Raw genomic sequence first — 24,934 nt, forward strand, 5'->3', positions numbered from 1 at the left:
GCGAACTCCTATTAGTGAAAGCAAAGCAGGAAATTGTTTTGACCCACATAGAAAAACTAATTTAGTTGATTTAGAGGTTCTAATTACACTAAGTAACTGAATAGCCTAGTTAAGAGGGCAAAACATCAGGTACAGTTTGCAGCAGACAATCAAATAATGTAAACAACCCTGGTTATTTTTCTCTCTCGGCTTCTGCCTTTCCTACGTTGTGCTTTCTTGTTTATGATGACTGTTAATGCAGTAGCAAAATGGTTGTAGTAGCTCCAAGCCTTGCCTATTGACAACAGCAAAATACCGTGGAGCTTGCTAGCTCCAATGTCTCTTGCATCTGAATGACTGATTTTATTTGCATAGCTCAAAACCAATCACCATATTCAGAGAGTTGGGTTATGTCAGTCTGGTCACATCCCAAGAGGTGGTATTCATCGATTGCCTGCAAGCCCTCTTGTAGGTGCTGGAGATGATGGTTAAGTTGCAACCATATACCTCTACTCTCTCCCTGGCACTCCTTGTGTTCCTTCCTTGTTTTATTTTTCTCAATAGCATTAACTACCTTCTAATATACTATTTGTTTTACTCCCGTAGTGGGTCATCTGCCTCTCCTTGTTGGAATGTAAGCTTCACGAGGGTGTATGCATTTTTGCCTGTTCAGATCACTACTCCATCCCCTGCCCAGCATATATAGGGACTTAACAAATATTTGTTTTGAATCGAAGAATAAAGAGACAAGGTTCTTACTTTTGTAGGCTTATATGCTCATGTATTTGTATTATTTAAGCAAGGAAATATTTATATTAAGCAAGAAAATACAGTTATGGGTAAGTGTTTTTAAAATAAAACATGGTGATGGGAAAGCAAATGTGAAGGGTGGTTTAATGTGGGTGACAATTCCACCTCAGTTGCTGGGCCATTAACAGAAGAGGCATGAGTGACCAAAGGAAATTCCTGGAACGGTACCAGAGAAAGTCACACTGGAGATAGAGATAATAGAAATGGTCTTTCTTGCAGAGAGCATCTTATGACTTAAACTAGAAACACAGTTATACCCTTTAGAGAAATCACTGTTTTCAAGATTTTTGCTAGCTGCTGCTTGGCAAGTTTTGTGAACTTTTGTTGACTTTTAACTTTATGTCACTCATCTCTTAAAACTGTAGATCACTTTTGTCTTGCTAGGTACAATGTCGGTGTCGTACGGTCTTCATTATGTGCATGTGGGTCGCACATTTCTGATGTCAGGCTAGCTTCCTTCCTAACACTTCCTTGCACCATTCCAGCAACATGATCTTAGGGCATGTAAGACCATTTTAAAGTTAGTCTTAAACATCACACACACGCATGCACACACGAACGCACGCACACATGCACGCACGCACGCACGCACACACAGGGACATTTTGGGATTACAGTGCCGTTAAATTGAATGTATAACTGGAATCAAGTGACATTTGAATGGGACATATTCACAGAAGTCATAAGCTCATATTTGAGGGGCAGGGAGAAATTTAATGTAAAATGAAAAAAAGTTTTAAAAACTCACATATATACATACATATTATGTATACAAAGAAAATCTATGAAAATGTATATACTAAATTGTGTATGTTTATACATAAGAGAATGGATTTACAATCTTTGACTCCTTAACTCACCTGAGAATTAATCATGAAATGATTAAATTGAGAAAGGGAGCTTTATTACATGAAGTTGCTCATTACAGGTTTAGCTGCAAAATGAGGAAAACAATAGGAAACATCCTAAGTGTCCAAAAAGAGAATAGTGGAAATCGTAATAGTCCACCTCAAATGAGGGTGATTGTATCTTAAGTCCATTCTATAAGAAGGCAGGTAGAAGTAAATAAACAAGTAAATAAATAGCTTACTAAATTTGTGGAATATTATGGATTTTTTAATGATTCTACAAATATGTGGAGCATATGGAACTGTTATGATGAGATGTCAAGTGAAAGTGCAAAATACAAAACTAAGCAAACCATGATTACATCTATATGACCAATATGTATTCTGATATACACATATGAAGGAAATGTGCAAAATAATGCATATTTTAGATCTGGAGTTGTTTTTATTGTACATTTTCTTTTGAGTATATTTTAATATAGATATGCATATTTTTAATGAAATTGGCATTACATTTATAATGGGTTTATAAAAGATAGCAGACCAGTTTTCTTTAAATTGAAACCAGCAAGTAAGACTTTTTTTTTTCCTCCTGCACAGTTGGAGAGTGACAGATATCGTTGATGACCCTCACTTTCAGGATTTCCGTCTTTCAGCCAAGTTGGGAGGAAATGTTTCAAATCAAAGAGGGGAAGGATGAAGGGACTCAAGGCACTACATCTTGTTTCTCTCTCTCTCTCTCTCTCTCTCTCTCTCTCTCTCTCTGTGTGTGTGTGTGTGTGTGTGTGTGTGTGTGTGTGTGTGTGTGTGTTTTCTAGAGGCTTACACACTGTCTCAGCTTGGATTATTTCTGTCCTCAGAACAGCATATAAACATTTTGTTTTGGGGGGGAAGCTAAAATATTTATACAGCTGCTTCCTTTATTTTTTTTAAATACACAGATAATATTTTTACTACCTCATGAACATCATCATGTCTTTGTAACTAGCATGCTAAGCTTTATTTCTCTTTTTGGTAGCACGATTTTGTTGTTAATCCCTTCCACCCTTCCTTCTTCCCTCCCCTTCCTTTCTATCCCTTCTCCCACCACTCTCCTCCCCCTGCCCTTCCCTTCTTCTCCCCTCTCCTTAACTTCTTTTAAAAATTATTATCCATTAATTTGTTTGAACCTAGGGTGCCTAAAAATTCAGATGACTTGAGAGTAATTAATTGATTTCATGTTAGTATTGCAATGTTTCCCATGACAGGCTTGCAGTTTTTTTTTGGTAGGTAATCATTAATTTTACCTCAGTAAAATAAATTGCCTTTATGTATAAGCTAAGACTTGTAAAAGAGTAAATTAGTGTCCTTCACCTGCAACGCCAATTCATTCACTTTGGTTTTTCAGCCAGACACTTGGCCATTTTAGTGATTTATTGACTTAACTGATTAATTTGGTAGGGCAACTTAATTCTATAGCTCCTTCAGATATAGGCTTAAGTTTCTATCACCAAAAGGTGTTGGCAATCTAACCTGTTGGCCTCAGGATGTGCTTTGCCTTCCCTGGATTCCTCAGACTCCTATTTTTATATCAGATTCTACTTTGGTTGCTGGCATGACTTTAAGCTGGCAGGGCAAAGGGGGTTTCTTGAAGGTGACTATCTCCTCAACCTGTCTGACTTCGACAGTTGGGTCAAGGAAGGAAAAAAATGGTATGGTGCAGCAGGAACTGGGTTGTTGAAAACTGTTATTTTTATTTTTATTTCTTGAGTTTGCACAGAACTTAAGTTACCAGCTTTTGATTAGCAATATAAATTTAAATTTTGTCTTGGGCAAACTTACTGAAAACTCCTTTAGGCACTTTCCTCACATCAATTTTTTAAAAAAGAGAGGTTAATAGAACACTAGCTACTATTTTCTTTTCTTTTTAATGCCACATGATCCATATATCATAGAAGGTAGAAAACTAATTTTGTACTTGTGCTAACTGAAATTGTGAGCATAGTGGTTGTAGAATGCTAGTGGGTGTTTTAGGCAGAAGACTTCGTGCACTTGAATGGGAGCAGAAGACAGGTGGCTCAGGGTATCTGAACTTCACACTCGCATGCCTAGAACTGGACTGCATAGTGAAGACAATTAATGGGTATTGCCACTGTTTTGATCAGAGGCTTGTGTTTCTGTCCTGAATATTTTCAAAACAAGAATTTTGTCAAGAAGTAAAGGTCAACATCAGCTCTGTCTAAAGGCTCTTAATTTCTATTTCTTTGGTGTTGCACCATAAATGTATACATTAAAAGGATTATATAAAATAAGTGTGACTTTTTACATTATATTTCTAATGCTTAAGTATGTATAATTAAAGTAATCAAAAATATAAGATGGTGGCAAATTCAAAAATTTTAAGCTTTGCTAAAACAAGGTAAATTAACTAAGGCATTTCTGCTAGCAGCTATTTTTTTTGCCTGTCAGTTACTGAGTTTGAGAAATGAAATACAGATTTGAGAATGACCTTGTTATTTCATCTTTAAACATTAAAAGTTTAGTAAACATAGCCTCACATTACTGTTTATTTTAAGAAAAAAGTTATATTAATATTATACACATACTTTTTTTCCTGCTCTGTGATCTAAAACCTGCTGGAGACAATATATAGGCTTTCAATCATAAAAAGTTAACAACTTTTAAAATCCTGCAGGTTCAAGTCCCAGCTGTCAAAAACTGATTCTAGGCTGCTGCAGCTAATGTACTTTCTTTTGAGAGGCTGAACCCTGTCACGGGTGACAGCTGACCCACTTACTCAGACCTTGTTAAAGGACCAGGCTTCTTTTATAGGTCTTCAGATTCTCCCGAGATGGTCTGTCATGACCAGCTATGAATGCTGAAGCTGAATTTATTTTAGCATTTGTGTAAACTATCAGTTTTGGAGGAATGGTTAAAATTCTGACACACTGTCCTGGAAGAGTGTTTTGAGTTCCATTTTGAAAGGAAGGCTAGCAGATGCTGTGAGTTTGGTTATAGAGCCTCTTCAAGTGTGAAGACACTTTTTGTTTTTTAATCAGTTGTTTGATTTTTATTAATATAATTAACTTCATACCTTCCATTTGTGAGATGCCAGGATTTTTCTACCTTCTTGGTAACTTTTTAGGGAAGTAGGTATTTCCAGGTGCAAAACTTTATGACCTAAATAATTTGTAATCCTTTCCATAGTATATGCAAGTATTTTAAAAGAGTCAGGTGTCTGAACAAAAGCCATCCAAGATTGTGGTTGGCATTTGTGTATTTGCCTTAACATACTTATATTGGCTTTAGCATATTTTCTCTAAAGCAGGGGTTCTCCAGGCCTTGGACCTGTAGTGGTTCGTGGCCTGTAAGGAACGCGGCCACACAGGAGGTGAGCGGAGGGCCAGGGAGCATGACTGCCTAAGCTCCTCTGCCTTCTATGCAGCAGTGGCATTAGATTCTCATAGGAGAATAAACCCTATTGTGATCTAGGTTGCGTGCTTCTTATGAGAATCTAATGCCTGATGATCTGAGGTGAAACAGTTTCACCCTGAAACCATCTACCCACCCCTGCCTTGTCCATGAAAAAATTGTCTTCCACGAAACTGGTCCCTGGCACCAAAATGTTTGGGGACCACTGCTCTAAAGAATATGTGCTATTGCAATGCAATTTAGGTATAGGAGTTTATGTTGCTTTTGCCTTTCTGTTTTCATTGTGTAAATTATCAGCCAAAACTTTTGTTAAAGGACTGATATTCTTGGTCTGTGTTCCCTGGACACACTTTGTGATGATTCACACTGGTATTGATTAATGGCATGACTCATAGCAGCAGGCACTGATAAGTTCAGGACCTCCCCTTGTTGACTTTGTGGGTCATGAATTGAGCATCTTGGGAGAGGTGTTTCCTTGAGATAGGAGTAGCCAACACCCACATGTATTAGAAAACTTTGTGATATGCACTCTAGCGAGCACATACACACACATAGGCATTTGAAAGGGAAGGGAAAGGAATTAGTGTCAGTTAATTCTTTGAAATGTATATCATTGTTTCAAAAGATTTGGAACATTGGTTTGTGTGATGTGATATGAGAAGGGGGAAGTCTTCTTTACAGTAAAGAAGGAAGGGCCATACAAAAACATGGATCTTAAGTGATTTTTTTATGTACAGGGGTTGTAAATCTCATACTCCATTTATTTACAGATTAGTCATATTAGATAGAAATCTGTGTAGCAGGGAAAGTGTAAGCAATTTATCTTTAATGGAAGGGGTGGATGGGAGGTCGTAATCTCTTCTACCACTTGATAAGATTTGATTAAAGGAAAGCAAGTTAAGTATAATAATTATTTAAACCTAATCTTTTATGTCAAAATTAATATTACATGAATTTTGAATTCTGTATTTACTGGAAAGAAACCTATAAAATCTCTGTGCTGTGTGAACATAACAGATTTTTGTGCAGTGAGGTGTGAGACAGCGAGTACAGGTAGAGGGTTAGAATCCTTGTCTCCCATCAGCATTTGGGTTTGCTTATGTGTGGTTTTCTCGCTGTTGTTAGAAATAATATGTGTCTTATGAAGATGCCAAAAGAACTTGCTTTAGGAAGTTTACATCTATTGATGAATAAGTATGACATTTTAATCCCCATATTTTAAATGATGTTCGGTTACTGTTTGTTTAAAAGCAACTGAATAAAAACATCTTCAGCTATCCAGATTTCAATCTGTACAGATGACTAATCATGTGGAAGATTTGAACATAAAGGTTCTAGTGAAAAATAAAAATTAAAACAAAAAAATGTATTTGCTCCCAGATTTGAAAGTACAGAATGTTTTCTGTGCCTTTTAGATATGGGTAACTATGACATTGAAAACAATGGTAACCACGGCAAATACACCTTACAAAATAAATAAGAGAAAAAAAAGACATGGGGGTAGGGAGTAGGAAGGAGTTGGTTTAGTAACAGCTTGGTGAGTAAATAAATATTTAAACTTCATGCATTGTTACTTGTGTAATGAGATTTGCAGAGTTATGTTTTATATTACGTTTTTAGTTAGTATCTTATTTATCTTGTGTTAAATAATCCATTAAGCCAAATTTAAGTGCTGTTCAGAAACAAAAGTAAGTTACAAGCTTTGTAGGTCTTAATGTCTTCATGTGTAAAAAAGCCAGAAAATTGAATTCGATATTTTCTAAAGTTTTTTCAAGCTCTTAAATTCCATAATTCTGTGACCCAGGAGGTGTCTAGGAGTCATGTGAGTAAACTTTTAAGTTTTGAAGTAACCTTAACTCCAAGACTTAAAACCCTTGAACTTGCCCAGAAATCCTTTACAAGATTTCCAGAAAGTTACCATTATACTTCCTGATTACTCTTATGGATACAAATATACAACAAACAAAAAACAAATAAGGACACATAAAGCAAACCCTGATCCTAGCAGTTTAAGAATAGAGGAAATTTATTAGAAGGTTCTGGGGCAGCATGGTCCAGTAGAATGTTCTGTGATAAGGAAAGTGTTTAGAGAATCTGAGCTATCCAGCATGGTAGTCAATAGCCATATGGGACTATTTAGCACTGGAAATATGTCTAGTTCAACTACAAGACTGGATTTTACATTTTACTTAGTTTTAATTAATTTAAATGTAAACTTTTTAGGATTTAAAGGAATCGTGGGAATAACCGAAACATCAATCTTGAGAAGAGTAGGAAGAAGCCAGGGTGGCCTTAGGGACTAAGGACTGCTTTGGGAGGCAGTAGTGGTGGGCTCTTCAGAGTCACACCATGACTCAGATATTAGTGGTACCAGGCCTGTATTTATCAGATAACAATGGCATCTTCCAGAGAGAGAAAATCTGATTATCGTTACATGGGTTTGGTGTCCACCCTCCAAATCAATCAACTGTAGGTTGGGTTGCAGAATGACTGTATGCATGTAGCAGTGCTGACAGTTCCCAGGGAAGGAGGAAGTGGGAGCCAGGCAAAGTCTTAAGAGTAGTTTGCCACATTACTTAAGAGAAATATATATTTTTTTCCCTGCAAGCATGATTTTTCTAAATTTAAAATACTCTCATTTTGTTAACTTGTCTTGCACCCAACTTATTTACCTTTTTTATTGCTAATTAAAAATAATACCACTCTATGTTGAGTAAAATTTAACTGATCTGAGAGACTAATGATCTATAACGTTGTGTAGAAGGAAATCAAAGAATATTATAGCCAAAAGCAACAATATGAGCCATGCTAGACAATGTTCTCATTTTACAGAGAGCATTGACACCAAGGCTTAGATGTTTTGCTATTTCATGTCACAAAATTATTTGCCACATTAGGGGTAGTAGATACTTGCTTTAATCTGAACCTATGTTGTTGACTAGCTACATGTTAAAACTGAGCGTTTGAAAACCATCTTTTTGAAATGTGGGGCTCTCCTGTAAATTATTATTTTCCTGTAAACTGGTAATGCTAATAATTTGCAAGAAAACTGAGTAGTACAGGTTTTAATTTTCAAGGTTTTTTTGTTTTGTTTTACATTTTTAAAGCACAAAGAAAGATCTTTGATTGAGACTGTGATAATTGTATTATTGAACCTATAAAATTAACTCTTATTGTTTAATACATTTGAACCAAATAATACTTGACCCAGGTAAGTCAAGGATAGATAGAAAGGAAAGGCATTTACTCAAAATGGCTGCTTATTTGGTCAAAGTTAGATTTCAAATTAGAGTTGGATGAGCTGTTTAAAAGTCCATGCTAAACGTGTTGAAGACTGTCCCAGACACAGGTTTTCCTCCTTTGTGTAAATCAGTCATGTTTCTGTGGTGTGAGGTGGGTGGGAGCCTTGCTTTACTTCCTGCATCTCGGCAGGCTCAGGAAGGGAAGCTTGCTAAGGTTAAATTATGTTAAATTAATTTTATCCCAGTCTTTGGACATCTATTGACAATAGTATTATTTGGGCTGCAAAATCAACAAGTGAATAGACCAAAGAAGAAATAGGGAAGAACCCAGAATAAGTGTGAGAGTCAGACACTACCTTGACAAGGGAAGTCAGGACTAAGAGCCCTGAGATCAGTCAGATCCAGGGAATGTGCTGAATGTGCTGTCATTTAGAACAGGCCCCTGGGAATTCAGGACCTGATTGTCCATGTTTTACCAACTTAGAGCAATCTTCTGGGAAGAGCTCTGGACCTGTATCTAACATGAATTCTAGTGAGGGCTGTCCATCACATTTCATTAATCTAATCTCCTTTATCATTCTATCATTCTTCCGGGTTTCACAGATAGAATAGAAAAACTGTTGGTTTTTTTTTTTTTTTTTTCCTGTTGCCACTTAGCTCTTGGCTACAGAGGCCTCTAGGTGGGTGTGAAGTGGTTATCAAGGCTTTGACTGTCAAAAACACCCCTACTCAAAATTGGCCTTAATCAGTTAAGCCAGATTTAAAATGATTTGGTAGTGGATAATCTAAGCTCATGTAGAATAGCTGCAAGTCACTTTCAAACATAGGTGAGAAGTTAATATATTCTCATTTTCTAGACTAGCTTTTCCTAGGAAAAGGTATGGGATGGAGGGATATCAAATATCAATTTTTGTGGATATGGAAAGCTCTATGAATGTATGTATATTTATAGGCCCTCTGAGGTGTAATTGAATGTATGTTGAATGGAAATTCTTCTGTTTTCCTCCCCAGATTTGTCATTTGAGAACCTAGTACAGGAAGAAAGACCCTCAATAACTAGCCTGCCTGTCTTTGTTATATGTAGGCAAGTATTTTGATTAATTTAGGGATGATTTTTTCACTTTTTAAAATTAAAATGAAATTATGGAAGAACCTAGTGTGTTTTCTTACTTGAGTTGAATGCTGAATGTTTAACCGCTTTCTTATTACATTTGATTGACTTATAAAACCATCTGTATCATAGCCTAAATTACTTAAGAATTTCAGAAAGTTGTGGCAGAATTTTTGATACATTCTCAGTCATAGCCAACTCAATTATATTAATTTTTTTGACAAATCAAATTGTATTGTAATGCATACACATTAAATTTTACTTAGACCAAAGAAGGGTTGGGGCGGGGCGCGGTGACTCATGCCTGAAATGCCAGCACTTTGGGAGGCCGAGGCGGGCAGGTCACGAGGTCGAGAGATTGATACCATCAATCTGGCCAACATGGTGAAACCCTGTCTCTACTAAAAACACAAAAATTAACTGGGCATGGTGGCGTGTGCCTGTAGTCCCAGCTACTTGGAAGGCTGAGGTAGGAGAATCACTTGAACCTGGGAGGCAGAGGTTGCAGTGAGCCAAGATCGCGCCACTGCACTCCAGCCTGGCGACAGAGCAAGACTCTGTCTCAAAAAAAAAAAAAAAGAAGAAGAAGAGCCAAGACTTCTTTACTGGTTCTCACCCCCTCTTACCTGTTTAAGAGCATTGCCCTAGGAAATCCTCTTTTCTGCATCAGCAATTTGTACTCTTTGCTGGATATTACTCATTAGCAGAAGATGCCATAGTTTTTACTGTTTTGAAATAATAAATCTTCTCCTGAGCCCATGTTCTTATCCAGTTACTGCTGCATTTCTCTTCAGAGCCAAACTCTCCAAAAGAGTTATCTAAGTTCACTGTCTCGAATTACTCTCTTCCCATTCTTTTTTGAACCCTTTCCAATGCTCTTCCTCCTTCACTACTTCAGAGCCTGCTTTTGTCAAAATCTCTAATAACTTTAGTGCTGTCAAGTCGAATAGCAGGCTCATCTAATTTAACTTAGCATGGCATTTAACACAGCTGATCACACTGTCTCTCCCAGAACACTTTCTTTGCTGGAGTACTGGGACATCACATACTCTTGGTTCTCCTCATGCATCATATAGGCTGTTCTCTCTCAGTCATTTTTTTTCCTTATTTCTTCTTCGTTTCTCCAGCCTCTAATCATTGGGATGCCCCTTTTTCTTTTCTATATAATACACTTGTGGAGTGAGCTCAAACATTCTTCTTTCATGTATGACACTGATGGTTTCCAGTTTTTATCTACAGTTTGAATCTTTCCTTAGTGCCTCTAGTCTCATATGTACAAATAACCTTCTTAACACTTCCACTTGCCTGTCTAAATTAACTTGTCCATACACTCAGACTCTTGCTTTCCATTGTTCTTTCTGACAGTAACAGTGGCCTTCATGATACTTATTTAAAAAAGAAAACAGGTTCACAGCTTAAAGCCTTTATATTTATTATTACCTGTGTTTTCCATGCTTTTCTCCCAGATACCCACATGGCTTATTTCCTCACCTCCTTATATCTGCCCAAATATCATTATTCTCAATCCAGCTACTTTCTCATGTTAATTTTCTCTGTAATGCTTATTTGACGTGCTGTATATTTCTCTTTATTGCTTTACATTCCACGAATATATGCTCTAAGAGGGCAGTGAGTTTTGCTCATTTTGTCACCAATGTATTGCCATTTCCTACTACAGTGCCTGGTCCACAGTAGGTGCTCAATTAATATACATTGAGGGAAAAGACTACGTGAATATTACTACCACAATGATGTTACAGTTGATTTCAGTTCTAGGAACTGAAAATGTGAAAGTGCTTTAGTAAGTTTCTCCTTTGAGACTTCTTTAGATAACTTACTTCTTTGGGAGAAGAAACAGCGGCGCCTTATCCTTAAAGGAAGATTTCCATTGTGTGCCTTTTTCTTCTGCAGTCATCTCTGAGCAAGTTGCTCATCCTAGCTTCTTCTTGGAGTGAATCTCTTCTCTGAACTTCTCTTGGCTCTTCCTTCTTTCAGGTTGGCTTCTGTTCACGGAGCTTAGTTCTGCTTCCTGACCTCACAGAGCTTGCCCTTTTTATAGTAAAAAGCCTGTGGTGATGTCATTGGCTCAGCTGGTTTCAATCAGGCTGCTCAGTTGAAGCTGGTGAATGACTCTGCAAGTTATCTTTTGGAGGGCTATACTTATTCTGATACAAAATACGCAGTTATATACAGCATGAAGCATTTAGCAATTATCCCATGAGAATCACGGGAAGCTTTTTCTCACTCTACTAATGGAAATTCTAATTGATCATTGGCTGCTCCACAAGCACAGCAGAGTCAGGTATCCGATGTTAGTGAACTGTTTACTGGCTCTCACTCTGTTTCTACCCCTCTAGGACCTCCTGCAGCCTTTCTCTTGTGTGTTGCTTTATTCTGCTTTCTAAATGTCATTCCTCATAGCCTTAATTAAGCTACCCAAAACGCATTTCTCACCTTGAACCTCTGCCTTACTGTTACTCATCAACTCTTGGATCACACATTTCTTTTTTCTGACCTTGCCGTTTGTAAAATGTAATTGTGGCCACCCTTTCTTTTTGAATTCTAGACACTTATCTTTACATTAATCCTGTAAAAATTTATATTTTGACTTTGAACATTATGCTAACTTTTTTCAGTTAGAAGGTGATTGGCTTGTGATTTATTTTGGGGTGTTTTATTCTTCTAAGAATGATGCAAGACATTTTAATCACATTTTTTAGTTTGGCACAGAAAGGCTTTATTGGGAAATTGCTCAGTTTTCATAAAACAAATCTGTCATATTTAAAAATGGTCCTGCATAGAATATAGTGTGTATGAACAGTAGTGGCTACAGAATCCTTGTTGTTAAAGTGCTTAAACTTTTGATATTCAGTGGCACAAAGGGGCCAGATGTCCACAGGGGTGATTGTTTAAAGGGATGGTAGGGAAGATGTAAAGTGAATGTGTAGAAGGGAGGGGTGCCTATGACCAGGCTGACCTTCTAATTTATTGTCTAAATCAGGGTGCTTTGAAGATGAAAGTTATAAAAGACATAAACTGGGACTGCCCACGCAAACCCTATCTATATAGAACATTGCTGACACACCTCAGAATTCTGGGTAGGCCTGGTTGGCCTTCATGTTCAGTTGTTTTTCAGGACATAATGAAGATAATATTCCATCTCTGTGGTATCCACAATCTGCTTTATAGTAGAGCAGGAGTCTCAGGAAATGCAGTTTAAGAGCTCCAGGGTCAATATGGAGAGGTCTGTTTCTGAGCAGCAGCTACTTCTCTCTTTTTTTTTTTTTTTTTTTTTTTTTTGAGACAGAGTCTTGCTCTGTTGCCAGTGTGGAGTGCTGTGGCATGATCTCGACTCACTGCAACTTCTGCTTCCCAGGTTCAAGCGATTCTTCTGCCTCAGGCTTCTGGGTAGCTGGGACTACAAGTGCATGCCACCACGCCCAGCTAATTTTTTTGTATTTTTGGTAGAGACAAGGTTTCACCATGTTGGCCAGGAAGATCTCGATTTCTTGATCTTATGATCTGCCCTCCTTGGCCTCCCAAAGTGCTGGGATTATGGGCTTAAGCCACCTCGCTCTGCCGAGCAGCAGTTATTTCTAAGCCACTGCAGATGCAAAGATGGTAGAGGGAGTGATGAGGAGGGCATCAGGTGTCTTTGGGGCAGTTAATGGACCTAATTCTGAGGGTTAGAGAAAGGTAAAATTGGGGTAATGGGATAATGACAGGTAGACTAAGCAATCTTTAAATAAAATTTAATATATTTTAAAGACATGCTTACCTCAGTAATAAGCTTATAATTAAGAAACTGAATCGGGTAAAATGATTTTAGTGTTAAATTTATTTCATACTGTTGAATTTAAAAGTCATAGTTAAAAGAACTATTCTTGATTTTTTTTTAACTAATGGCTTTTTAAATTTTATTTTTTATGTTTGTTGCTAGAATTAAGTGGCCCTTTCTCCATATAAAGCAAATGGAGTTTTATATGCTAGATTCAACGTTGTGAACTGGGGAAAAAATATCTGGTTTTGTATAGGCTTTAAGAAAAATCAGGCCTGATCCTCTGAAGATTAGGAGGGAGATTTATAAGGCTAAAATATAGTCACTGTCTTAGTGTTATGATGTACTGCTTTGGTTTTTATGGAAATTTCTCTTTAAGAACATTGTGAGTCACTGATGTAGACAGAATTCTGAACACTCTTAGACCACTGACAAGTAGAAGCTGTTTGCAGCCAATAGGGTCTGTGATTTTTTCATAGTAGGTATTTAATAAATATTGTTGACTTGATTTGGTTTAGGTTTGTCACTGGAAAATGAAAAAGCCAATGCACATTTATAGATTGATTTAAATTTTGGTGAGCATTTTTGCCAAGCTGTGTACATTTAGAGAAATAATGGCTGATATTTTTGTCTAACAGGGATTGCAGGCATGCGTGAGGTGAATGTGAAAGATGGACCTCTGAGGAGATAAGAACCATTAGAAACATTTGCCTACCATATTATCTAAATATTCATAACTAATACAAGTAGAAGATCAATTTCTGATGAATTAGGACATTTAAAACAAATAGAGTGTTAACTTTGTTATTAAATTTAAAAAATGCATTTCTTGATATTTACCTAAATGAATTGGAAATGTAGGTTCACACAAAAACCCGTGCACAAATGTCCATAGCAGCTATATTTTTAATTTCCAAGTAACCAAGATGTCTTTCAATAAGTGAATGGATAGATGAACTGTGGTACTGCCATATGATGAGGTATTATTCAGAGATATAAAGAAATGAACTATCAAGCCACATAGAAATAACTTGATGAACTTAGATGTCAATTGCTAGTGAAAGAAGTGAATTTGAAAGGGCTGTGTATGATTCCAGCTATGTGATATTATGGAAAAGGCAAACATATGGTGACAGTGAAAAGGCCAGTGAATCCCAGGGTGAGTGAGTAGATCTGGGAAGCAAGAGCGATGAATAGGTGGAACACAGGGGACTTTTAGGACATGAAAATACCATGTATCATACCATAATGCTGGATAGATGTCATTATACATTTGTTGAAATTCATAGAATGTGTAATGTAAAGAATGAACCTCAATGTAAACTGTGGGCTTTAGTTAATAATAACGTATCAACATTGGCTCAGCAGTTTCAACAAATGTACCATACTAATGCAAGATATTAATAATAGGGGAAACTGTGTGGGAATTAAAGGGGGTAAATGGGAGCTCTGTTACCTACCATTCAGTTTTCTTTAAATACAAAACTGTTCTAAAAATATATTTTATTTTAATATGGTAAACATGCAAGGGAAAACCCTATTTCCTGTACATAGTGGATGTCTGATAAATACATGGTACATGATTGCATGATTGGGATGAGGGAAGAAATGAACCAGGTGATAATGTATGTGAAAGTACCATATAAACAAACTGCCTTACAAACACAGAGGGGGAAAGCTAGTAAGGAAAAATGAAAAACAAATCATGAAAAAAATTCAGTGAAAAAGTTTGAGAAGGCATAAGAGGAATTTGAACTAATGACTGAAACTATTTTAAACTGTTTAATTTCCAGAAAAAAATTGCATAGTTTTTATTAAATAAAAGTTGATACCTGTGCTTTCAGAGTCTGTGAATTAGAGGCACCCTCTTGACAGAAATTACTCCTCATATTAATTTGGTTGTGTTCTAGAGGCTTCAGGTTACAAGTTTCAGAGGGAGTCCTTCTCTAAAGGTGTTTTCTGTTTCCTTCATTGTTTAATATGGGCAAGTTTCCATAAACTTGATACAAATCTTGATGAGGCCAGACGAGGTGATTCAAACCTTTAATTCTAGTGCTTTTGGAGTCTGAGGCAGGAGGATTGCTTGACACCAGGAGTTCAGGACCAGCCTTGGCAATGTAATCAAATCCTATCTGTACAAATTAGAAAAATTAGCTGGGCATAGTGGTGCACCTGTTGTCCCAGCTATTCGGGAGACTGAGGCAGGATAATTTCTTGGGCCCTCAAGTTCTAGGTTGCAGTGAACTGTGATTTCCACTGCATTCCAGCCTGGGCAACAGAGCTGGACCCTGTCTCAAAAAAAACAAAAACAAAAACAAACAAACAAACAAAAAAAACCACGCACACACACACGCGCGCGCGTGCGCGCGCACACACACACACACACAGAAAATAAAAAGCGAAAAACCACACAACCCTAAAACAAACAAAAAACTTGATGAGATGTAAATGTGATGTTGCACATAACAAGCTTCCAGCAAAAAAAGATTGAAAAGCAATTAAAAAAATAGAGAAATAGGTAGACTATGGCTTGCATTATAATTTTGAGTCTTTGGTTTGAAGAAAATGTGACTTTTGTTAAATTTTAGGTAAATTTGAGAATGACCTTGATTCTTTAGATTTATCTTCAGTAATGTTAAAAGTGCAAGTTTGTTCAGGTTGTGTTGTTTTTCTCAAATAAGCCTCCTGTATTTGAAAATAATCGGAATGATTGCTGTTTGGTAGTAGTATAATTTTCTTAGCCTTATACCTTTTATGGAGAGCACTCCAGGAATATGGGTGGTAAAAGGTTGTAATATATTGGCAACTGAGTTTCTTAAGGGTTTGGCCTGAAAGAAGGTATAAGTTTCTATAGGCAGTTACAGATAAGAATATGGTACTGTGAGAGTGCAAAGGAAAAATGCTTACCTGAAGGCCTGAGGAGTCAGTGAAGGTGCTTTATGAGAAGTGACAGCTGAACCAGACCTGAGATACGGGTGGCAGTTAACCAAATAAGTTAGTGAGAGAAGGGATGTGAAAGTAAAGGAATAGTCAGTGCAGAAGCTTGGAATCAAGGCTGCAGAGAGTTTAGAGATCAGAAAGATGTTCTTTGTGGCCAGAATATATACTGTTAAGTGAGAGGGTTATAGGAAATAATGAGGCTAATGAGGAAGCAGGGTCAGTGAAAGACTTTCAGCCATGTTAAATAATTAACTTTTGGAGCCCAATCACTGAAAATGATTCAGTTTTATTTTTGAACTTTTAAACATGTTGCGATTAATAATAAAAATATGTCAATAATGATTTATTAAAGGCTTTCAATGCTATTATTTAAACACTTTATCTCATTTAAATTATTTTATTGCCAGAAGTATCTTGCATTATAAGAAAGCACCTGTTAGGTTTGTAATAATCTAAATGCAATTTCATTTGAGCTTGATTATTGGTATTTATGAAATTAAATATTAAATGAATTAAATACACTAGACTTGTGGGAAGGCTTTTTAAATTAAAGGCAGAATAAATTCCCAGAGATTTTACTAATGTGGACAAAATGTGCCTTTTTTTCCTACAGAAATGAAAAAAATATGTAATCCATGATTTTCAAGTCATAATATGGTACATAGAAGAAAAGATTTTTGTAAAAAAAGAAAGGGAGGGAGTATTTGTGAACTCTGGAAGAGTCTCACGTCTGAAGAAGAAATTGGGAAATCTGAATAGTGTTGGTTTAGTATTCTCTGTACAGAATAAGTTTGCCCTAAATTACTGAATAATTCATAGATCTTTGATCTGATTGATTGAAATAAAATAATTGAAGATTTGTTAATTTTGGATGTTGTAGCCAATTAACAGCTGAAATGTCCTTCAATACTGATTGAGTAAAGACTTAAAAATAATTTGAGACCTGAACATATTTTCTCATCTATGTCATGTTCTCCTTTTTTTTTTTTTTTTTTTTTTTTTTTTTTTTTTTTTTGAGAAAGAGTCTTGCTCTGTTCCCCAGCCTGGAGTGTAATGGCAAGATCTCAGCTCACTACAACCTCTCGCCTCAGCCTCCTGAGTAGCTGGGATTAGAGGCACTTATTATGCCTACCTGATTTTTGTATTTTTATAGAGACAGGGTTTCATCATGTCGGCCAGGCAGGTGTTGAGCTCCTGACCTCAGGAGATCCTCCCATCTCCGCTTCCCAAAGTGCTGGGTTTACAGGTGTAAGCCACCACGCCCAGCCAACCCTTAATCTACTTTATACTATTTAAGAGTTTGTCTGTGGCCAGGGACTGTGGCTCACTCCTGTAATCTCAGCACTTTGTGAGGCCAAGGTGGTTGAATCACAAGGTCAGGAGTTCAAGACCATCCTGGCCAAAATTATGAAACCTGTCTCTGCTAAAAATACAAAAAATTGGCCAGGCATGGTGATGGGGACTTGTAATCCCAGCTACTTGGGAGGCTGAGGCAGAAGAATCTCTTGACTCCAGGAGGTGGACGTTGCAGTGAGCTGAGATGACACCACTGCATTCCAGCCAGTGGAAAAAAAAAAAAAAGAAGTTATTTTGCAATTTCTTTGTGTAAAGTTTTTTTTTTTTTCCCCCCAGGTATCTAATTTTTTTTCCGTTAAATAAATTTTAAAAATGTAAGTTAAATATAGCCAATTTGCTTTTTGGCCCAGGATGTTTTCTTATTTCATCATTTTATTTTTATTTGCAATGTTGACAGTTTTATTTTAGTTCTGTAGAAGAGGTGTCATTCTTGGCCATTTTTGCTGAAGTAATTCTTTTATTCTACTCTTTCATTCATTCTGACCTTAGGAGATTTATGTATATTCAACCTTATTTTTGAAAAGTAGAGAAATAAAACTACTTATGCTTTGGATTCAGTTTCTTAAATGTGAACTGTCTCCATAAAATGCGTAATTTTAACTATTTTCCTTTATTAAAAATAGAATCTCAGAATGAAAAAATGTGTTAATTCTTTAAAAGTAACAGAAACCTTTGGTACAGGTACTGGGGAATTGTAAAAAGATTATTGATTCAGAAACACATGCCAGTTTGTATTCTCGAAACAATTAATATCTATCATACTTAAATCTGTTAAGTCATAAATTAGAGGATCAATAATCAAAATATATAAAATTTTCCTCCTTTGAACTCAGGATGATCTGAAGTTCTGATAGTACTTAAAATGACCAAAAGTCAATCTGGACAATGTTGTTTTGGAGGTCTGAAGCCAACTTAGTTTCTCTTTTGTTCCCTTCCCCCTTCTGTTGTTACCTTTCCATTCCTCCCTGGGAATAGTTTGCTCCTGTCTGCCCCCTTTCAGACATCTCCCTTACCCTAAGGGAACATTTTAAAGCATTTGGGTTACAAGGTATTTCTCCATAAATAAAGTACATGTGTTATCAACAGAGTTTGCCATTAAGCAGATTTGATACAGTGTACCCAGGGAGAGTTTTTGTTTAATAAACACTTCCTTACTGTGTGCCAGGCACCATCTGAAGTACTTTGTAGATATTAATGCATTTGATCTTATGAGGAAGATAACATTATTGTCCATATTTTGCATGTGAAGAAACTGAGGTGTGGAGAAGTAAGTGCAGGAACTGAGATTAGAACCCCAGCCATCTGTCTATATAACCATAGTTTGCTACTTCTGTGAGCATAGGAGAAGGATCACTACTAAAGAGAAGCATGCTGATGATCAGTAATGTGGAAAACATACTTTTCTTGGATGAATTTCTGTTGAATAGATAAATAAATCTTGATATAATTGCCTTGTTATCCTACATATATTGTGTATTATAGAATGAGGCATTATATCTCTGGAAGTTATCCAGGCTTTGGTGATTAACAGAACCCAGTTTAAATCCTGACTGCCACGTACTTATAATTCTTATAATTATTTATAATTCTAAGGAATTTTTTAAATACAAAATGGAACTAGTAGTACTTCATAAGGTCATTCTGGATTAATGAAATAATGAATATAACAGGTCAAGTATATTGAAGGCGTTGAATAAGTGCTATATAGTATTAAGTGCTGTAACTGGGATGATAGAAGTTGTATAGTGGAGGAAATAAACCTAGAAACAGTTTCATATAATCATATTATCAGCTATGGATAGTGAGTGAGCTATCCACAAATAGCAAGATAACTAATCTAACCTTGAGGTGTGAGGAGTGGGATGTAGGGGGAGCCCTTTGAAGCAAATTAGGCCTAACTAATAATAAAGAAAACTTCTTTCTTCCTAACTATTAAGTGCATTAATCATTATCTCATTATAGTATAATGAATAGGAATGACTAAGTTAATAGTTAAAATGTCATATTTTAATTTTATTTTAAAAAGGTAAGTTGTGTCAGTGAGCAACATAGACATTTATTCACCAACAGCAGTTTTGTTGTTTGTATTTTGTGTGTCTATAATTCTGTCTACCACATTTTTGGGCCCATCTTTTACCCTTGTTTGTGGTTTTATCTGTACTATTTTTTTTTTTTGAGACGGAGTTTCACTCATGTTACCCAGGCTGGAGTGCAATGGCGCGATCTCGGCTCACCGCAACCTCCGCCTCCTGGGTTCAGGCAATTCTCCTGCCTCAGCCTCCTGAGTAGCTGGGATTACAGGCACGCACCACCATGCCCAGCTAATTTTTGTATTTTTAGTAGAGACGGGGTTTCACCATGTTGACCAGGATGGTCTCGATCTCTTGACCTCGTGATCCACCCGCCTCGGCCTCCCAAAGTGCTGGGATTACAGGCTTGAGCCACTGCGCCCGGCCCCCGGTTTTATCTATACTATATCAGTTTATGGGTTGAAGACTTTTTCCCTTAATAAGCAGCAGGAAGCTGTCCACTTCCAGTGGTGCTGACTCATGTAGCAACAGGAAGATGAATGATTCCTAAAGATGGGGGTTGTGGGGGGAAGGGGCATGATCCTCTTCCTTACCCTAAAGAGACAAATTCAGGACAGAATTACAAAGCAGTTTATGTGATGCATAAGTAAGCCATGGGTTAAAAATTTTTGTCCTTAATTAGTGCTTTTTAATTGTATTTTATTCTTTCCCTACTGGCTTACCCATTGAAAAATAATTCCTAATACCCACTGCCTTTTAAATTTATGTTTGCTTTCTCTGATTAAAAGATTAAAGAGGAATATCATGATATGCAGTCAGTATTAATTTCTGCTTGTAACTGGTGGTATGCAGGTGGGAAAATGGATAACTAGCCCTTAACCAATGATGGTTGGCACCAATCAGTTCTTATTGGTTGAATTGAAAATATTACTGAAGGGATATTAACTATTTAAGATATAACTTACTAGCTAAATGCATACATCGTTAGTATGTGTCATGAGTTTATTGTTGACTGAAAGCTGCTTTTTTAATTATCAAGGTTTGGAAAACATGTAGAGTCCTATAAAGAGAAATCCAGAAGATTTGAGAAGACAGGTAGGAGTGCTGTTATTTGGAGAATAGTTTCTGTGTGTGATGTGATCTCTCTGAGAGACCTTGAGGCGAAGAAGGGAGTGAACATAGATGAAGTGGCTGGCTGAGGTGGGAGGATTGCTTAAGCCCAGGAGTTAGAATCTGCACTCCAGCCTGTCTCAAATATAAATAACAGAGGTCTAACTAAAAATTATTACAATTCATTTTTATGTGTAGTTTATGGAACAGTTCTTAAAAATTCATAGAGTCACACTGTATTTAATCTACCTTGGGGTTCAAATTTACAAAAAGGACTTTTAGGCAATGATTTTTTGGAATGTAAAAGATAACTAATTAAAAATGAATCTTACTGAATTGTTAAGTCTTATGTAGGGCATCAAGGACTTCACTAGCCCACCTGTAAATTAACGGATAAAAACTATTCAGGTTAAACAAAGCAGGTATAAAGGAAGTTGGATGGACCCCTTTTGCCAATATGCAGATTTATCATTTCTAGAAGATGTACTTTAATAATGACCATTTAAAGACCAAGACTGTCTATTTGAAAATCACTTTTGGTATCTAATTTCTTGCAGGATAGTGCATCTCTAAATAGTTGGTAGGCAATTGTTTTGTGTCTTTAAACATACTTTTAGGAACTTACGGCATTATGCAGTGAGCTGTCCTTTCCTCTGAATCTTGGAGGTGGAAGGAAGCTTAGTTTGAACAAGCTTATCTTGTACCTGACATTGCTTTATGCCTTGTGATAGAGCAATAGATTGAGATACATATTTACAACAATTGATGAAGTTTTTATTGGTTGTGAAGGTACTTTGCACACATATGAATGACCTGTCATGGATCGCACAGATACTTTCTTTTTGTGCAGTAGCTATAGCCACTTTAAAAGATATAGATGTTATATAGTAAAAATGCTACAAACTCAGAGCCTTTTAAAAAACATTTTTGCCTCTTGAGAATTGCTGTCTTAATGCAGTATTTCTCAAAGAACTTGTTTGCAATGAAGCATCCTTTGAAGCATGTGAAATGTATTTTTCATTACCATCTCACATGTTATGCGCCCTTAACTCCATTTCTAGGAACTCTTTCTAACATTTAATGAAATCCTCGGCAGCTAACTCTATGCCACAGAGATTACCATGGGTTAGCCAAAATCTTACGAAATGTTCACATGTTCCTGGAAAAACCAATGAGGAGCTTATAGTGACTGGAAAACTAAAGGCCTGACTTCTATTGATGTTGCATTTCTGTAGTACTGCCATATTTGGACACTTACCTTACAAATACTTACATGTTGTTTTCTTCATGATGTTCGTCTTGAGGTGCTTAATTATGCCAGCAGTATGCTTTGTGTTTCTCAGCCATGAAACAAAATGGATATTATCACAGGATGCCTGTATTTCCAACAAATATTTAATGAATGCCTATTAATTACCAAGAAGTTTTCCAGGTTCTGGGGATATATAGCAGTTAAAACGCGCGCACGCGTGCACACACACACACGCACACACACACACACACACTCTTTCTTGTTTGGAATGTATGTTCTTTTCTGTGCATACCAAGAGAAGAAGAAAACAAATAGAATTCTATCCCTGTTTTTATGGATGGGAATAACAATTTAATATTGTTTATTCTAGAATATAAGTCAGAGAGAATTAGATTAACAGAGATAGTTTTGGGCTATAGTGTTCAAAGCTTTGTGTAATTAACTAAGAAGTTTGCATTTAATTCACTTGTGAATGTGGAGCTAATGAAAATTTAGTGAATATTTTGAGGAGAATAGTAGCATTATTGCTGCTAGGCTTCTGGAAAGATGATTCTTCCATCAGGGTATACAGTAAAGTATAGTCTGAATTGTAAATAAAGAGTGGTTAAAATTAAGTCTGGCAGGATTTATTATAGCCTGTTATAGACAATACATAGATCCACAAATGGATAGATCAATTAGGAGAGTATCACAATATTTTAAGTTGCAGTAATAATCACCCAAACCAATATACTGGCACCAAGAGATATATTTGAGACAAAAAGTAGAAATATCAACTTATTAAAACACTTAGAAACTGCATGCATAGGGTGACATAACAAGGTAAGTCTTGGGTGACTCAAGGTTTCTATCTTGCAGTGGAAGGAGTAGTGGGCTTGTGGACAAATATAGATGTTAGTCATTGGGAGAACAATTTAAGCAAAGTAGAAATGGCTTAACAAGTATACTTGGAAATGAGGTAGTGGATAGGAAGTGAGGAATTAGAGTCTGGTAGGGCAGTCTTCATTTTAAAGACATTTGTAGGGTAAACAATCACAAAGGTATTGTGTTGGGGGGAGCAGGAGCAGAGGAAAGGTTTATCTTTTTTTTCTGTCTCCTCCCACTCCCTTTTCTAAGCACAGAGGATACCTGAAAACTTTTATAGGAAGAGAGAAAGGAGCCAGCCTACAGAGAGAATCTGCAAGTGAAAGAGAAATTTGGTGCATAATTGATTTAAAAAATGTACTACAATTGGCATTGAGTCACTTTCATGAAAAACGGGTAGAAGATTTGCTTTGGTAGAGAGGGTGATATGTTTAAAACTCAGAGAAAGGCATTAAAGAAGAGGGAATTGAGGAAGTAGAGGGATTTTGAGTTGGTGAGGAGGGCAGCTGTGTAATCTTACAGCAGTGGGTCTCAATATTCTTGGCAAAGTTTTTGAAGACGGAACAGCATTGCTAAAAGATAACAATAAAAATGAAAACTGCTAAGTTGGTACAACTGTACATAATAAATGAATTTGATATTTGCTCTTCTGTAATTTTCATAGCACTTTTCTCCTGGGCTGAACAAACAGTTTATAAACGTTTGGCAGCTAATACTTAGCAGGAAGTCTCATGAGCCAACTTAGTAAAAAGAATAAAAGAATCAGATACCAAGACCAGTTTCATGAACACAGTGTAGAAATCAAATTGTGATACTGTCCTTTGGCTTTTTTTCCCATATTATCTTAAGGAGGATCTCTTGAGTGCACAGAAGTCCTGGACATTTGGTTCAGATATGTTACTTGTATATATAACTAATACATTAAGCCTAATGTGCTTCAGCAAGTATTAATAATATGCTATTAGGATTGTTATAGGCTGTGAAACTCCCTTAGGTTTATCTAAGTATAGAGGTGAGATAAAGTTACAATTTTATTATCTTTAGTTCATTAGCAGTTAAATACGGTGTTACTTTATGTATTGTTGATTGTATGACTTGCAGGTTTTTATAGTGGTATTGATGTATTTAGGGTACTCTTCTAGGGGAAGATGGTTTTATGTATTTGAGTTGATTTCAGCATCGTGGTCTTATAGCACCATAAGAACTGAGAGGTCAGAATTCTCTGAAATTGTTGAAGGCCTGCGAATCACAATGTACCAGCTTAAGAATGTAGTCACTAAGATGTGACAGAACTGTGCCTTCTTTTCTCAGACTTCTTTCACTGATTATTAACTAGGTGCAGTTGTTTTTGCAGAAGAGAAACAACACCTCTTTTCCATTGGCTTTAGTTGAAAATTAATGAGAATTTATAAATTTTTCTTCTTCTCCATATTCATTTTTATTATTGTCATTATCACTTATTTATGTTTTTTAGAGAGTGGATCTCTCTGTGTTGCCCAGGCTAGAGTGCAGTGGCACAATCATAGCTGATTGCAACCTTGAACTTCTGGATTCAATCCTCCTGCTTCAGCCTCCCAGGTAGCTGGAACTACAGGCGCAAACCACCATGCCTGGCTAATTTTGTAGTATTTTTGTATAGACAGGATCTCATTATGTTGGTCAGGCATACTGATTTTAACTCACACTATCAACTATATCCCTGAAAAGGAGGAAATTATTTATTTTGACTAAAAATGTTTTAAAAGTTTAAAAACATACAAGTTAACAATAATATAAATAGTATGAATATTAATAGTGGAGTAAATATTGGTGTATTAACTGTGATTATAAATTCTTGTACAATACAATCTCATCTTGAACTCAATTTATTGAACTTTTTAGTAAGTTTGTCAGTCTGAAGTTCACTTTTGTTAGTAGTATAAATTGCATTTTCCAGAGATAGTGTATATTACTATTAAAATGAAGATCTGGGACAGAGAATTTGAATAGTGAAGAGAAGTAATTATGTTTTTACAAATGTTAAATTTTTTTTAGAATTATCTATTACACATATACAGTTATATTCATGTTAATTATTGTTACTAAAAAACAATCCCCAAAGAATTCTATGAAGTAATAAAGATTTTTCTATGAAGAGTATTTTATAATAAAGAATTTTCATTGTAAGTTTTTCGATATATCAGATTTGTTTATCTTGTCATTA

At 36.2% G+C, this 24,934-nt stretch overlaps 1 protein-coding gene and 2 long non-coding RNA genes across 5 annotated transcripts in view; 1 reads left to right on the forward strand and 2 right to left on the reverse strand.

Annotated features, from left to right (window-relative positions):
* PPP3CA (protein phosphatase 3 catalytic subunit alpha) overlaps positions 1-24,934 on the forward strand; it is a 317,032-nt gene that overhangs the window by 56,003 nt on the left and 236,095 nt on the right. The window lies entirely within an intron of this gene.
* On the reverse strand, positions 5,065-22,127 carry LOC116538991. The gene is made up of 3 exons (XR_004263880.1): positions 22,093-22,127; positions 6,499-6,512; positions 5,065-5,576 (listed from the first exon to the last, which is right to left on the reverse strand). It is a non-coding gene; the product is annotated as an uncharacterized LOC116538991 (long non-coding RNA).
* On the reverse strand, positions 12,860-19,933 carry LOC116538990. Its single transcript, XR_004263879.1, has 2 exons — positions 19,865-19,933; positions 12,860-12,915 (listed from the first exon to the last, which is right to left on the reverse strand). It is a non-coding gene; the product is annotated as an uncharacterized LOC116538990 (long non-coding RNA).

This window comes from Sapajus apella, unplaced genomic scaffold (assembly GCF_009761245.1).
Source record: "Sapajus apella isolate SASKATOON/1434 unplaced genomic scaffold, GSC_monkey_1.0 scaffold124, whole genome shotgun sequence".
Taxonomy (NCBI): Eukaryota; Metazoa; Chordata; class Mammalia; order Primates; family Cebidae; genus Sapajus; species Sapajus apella.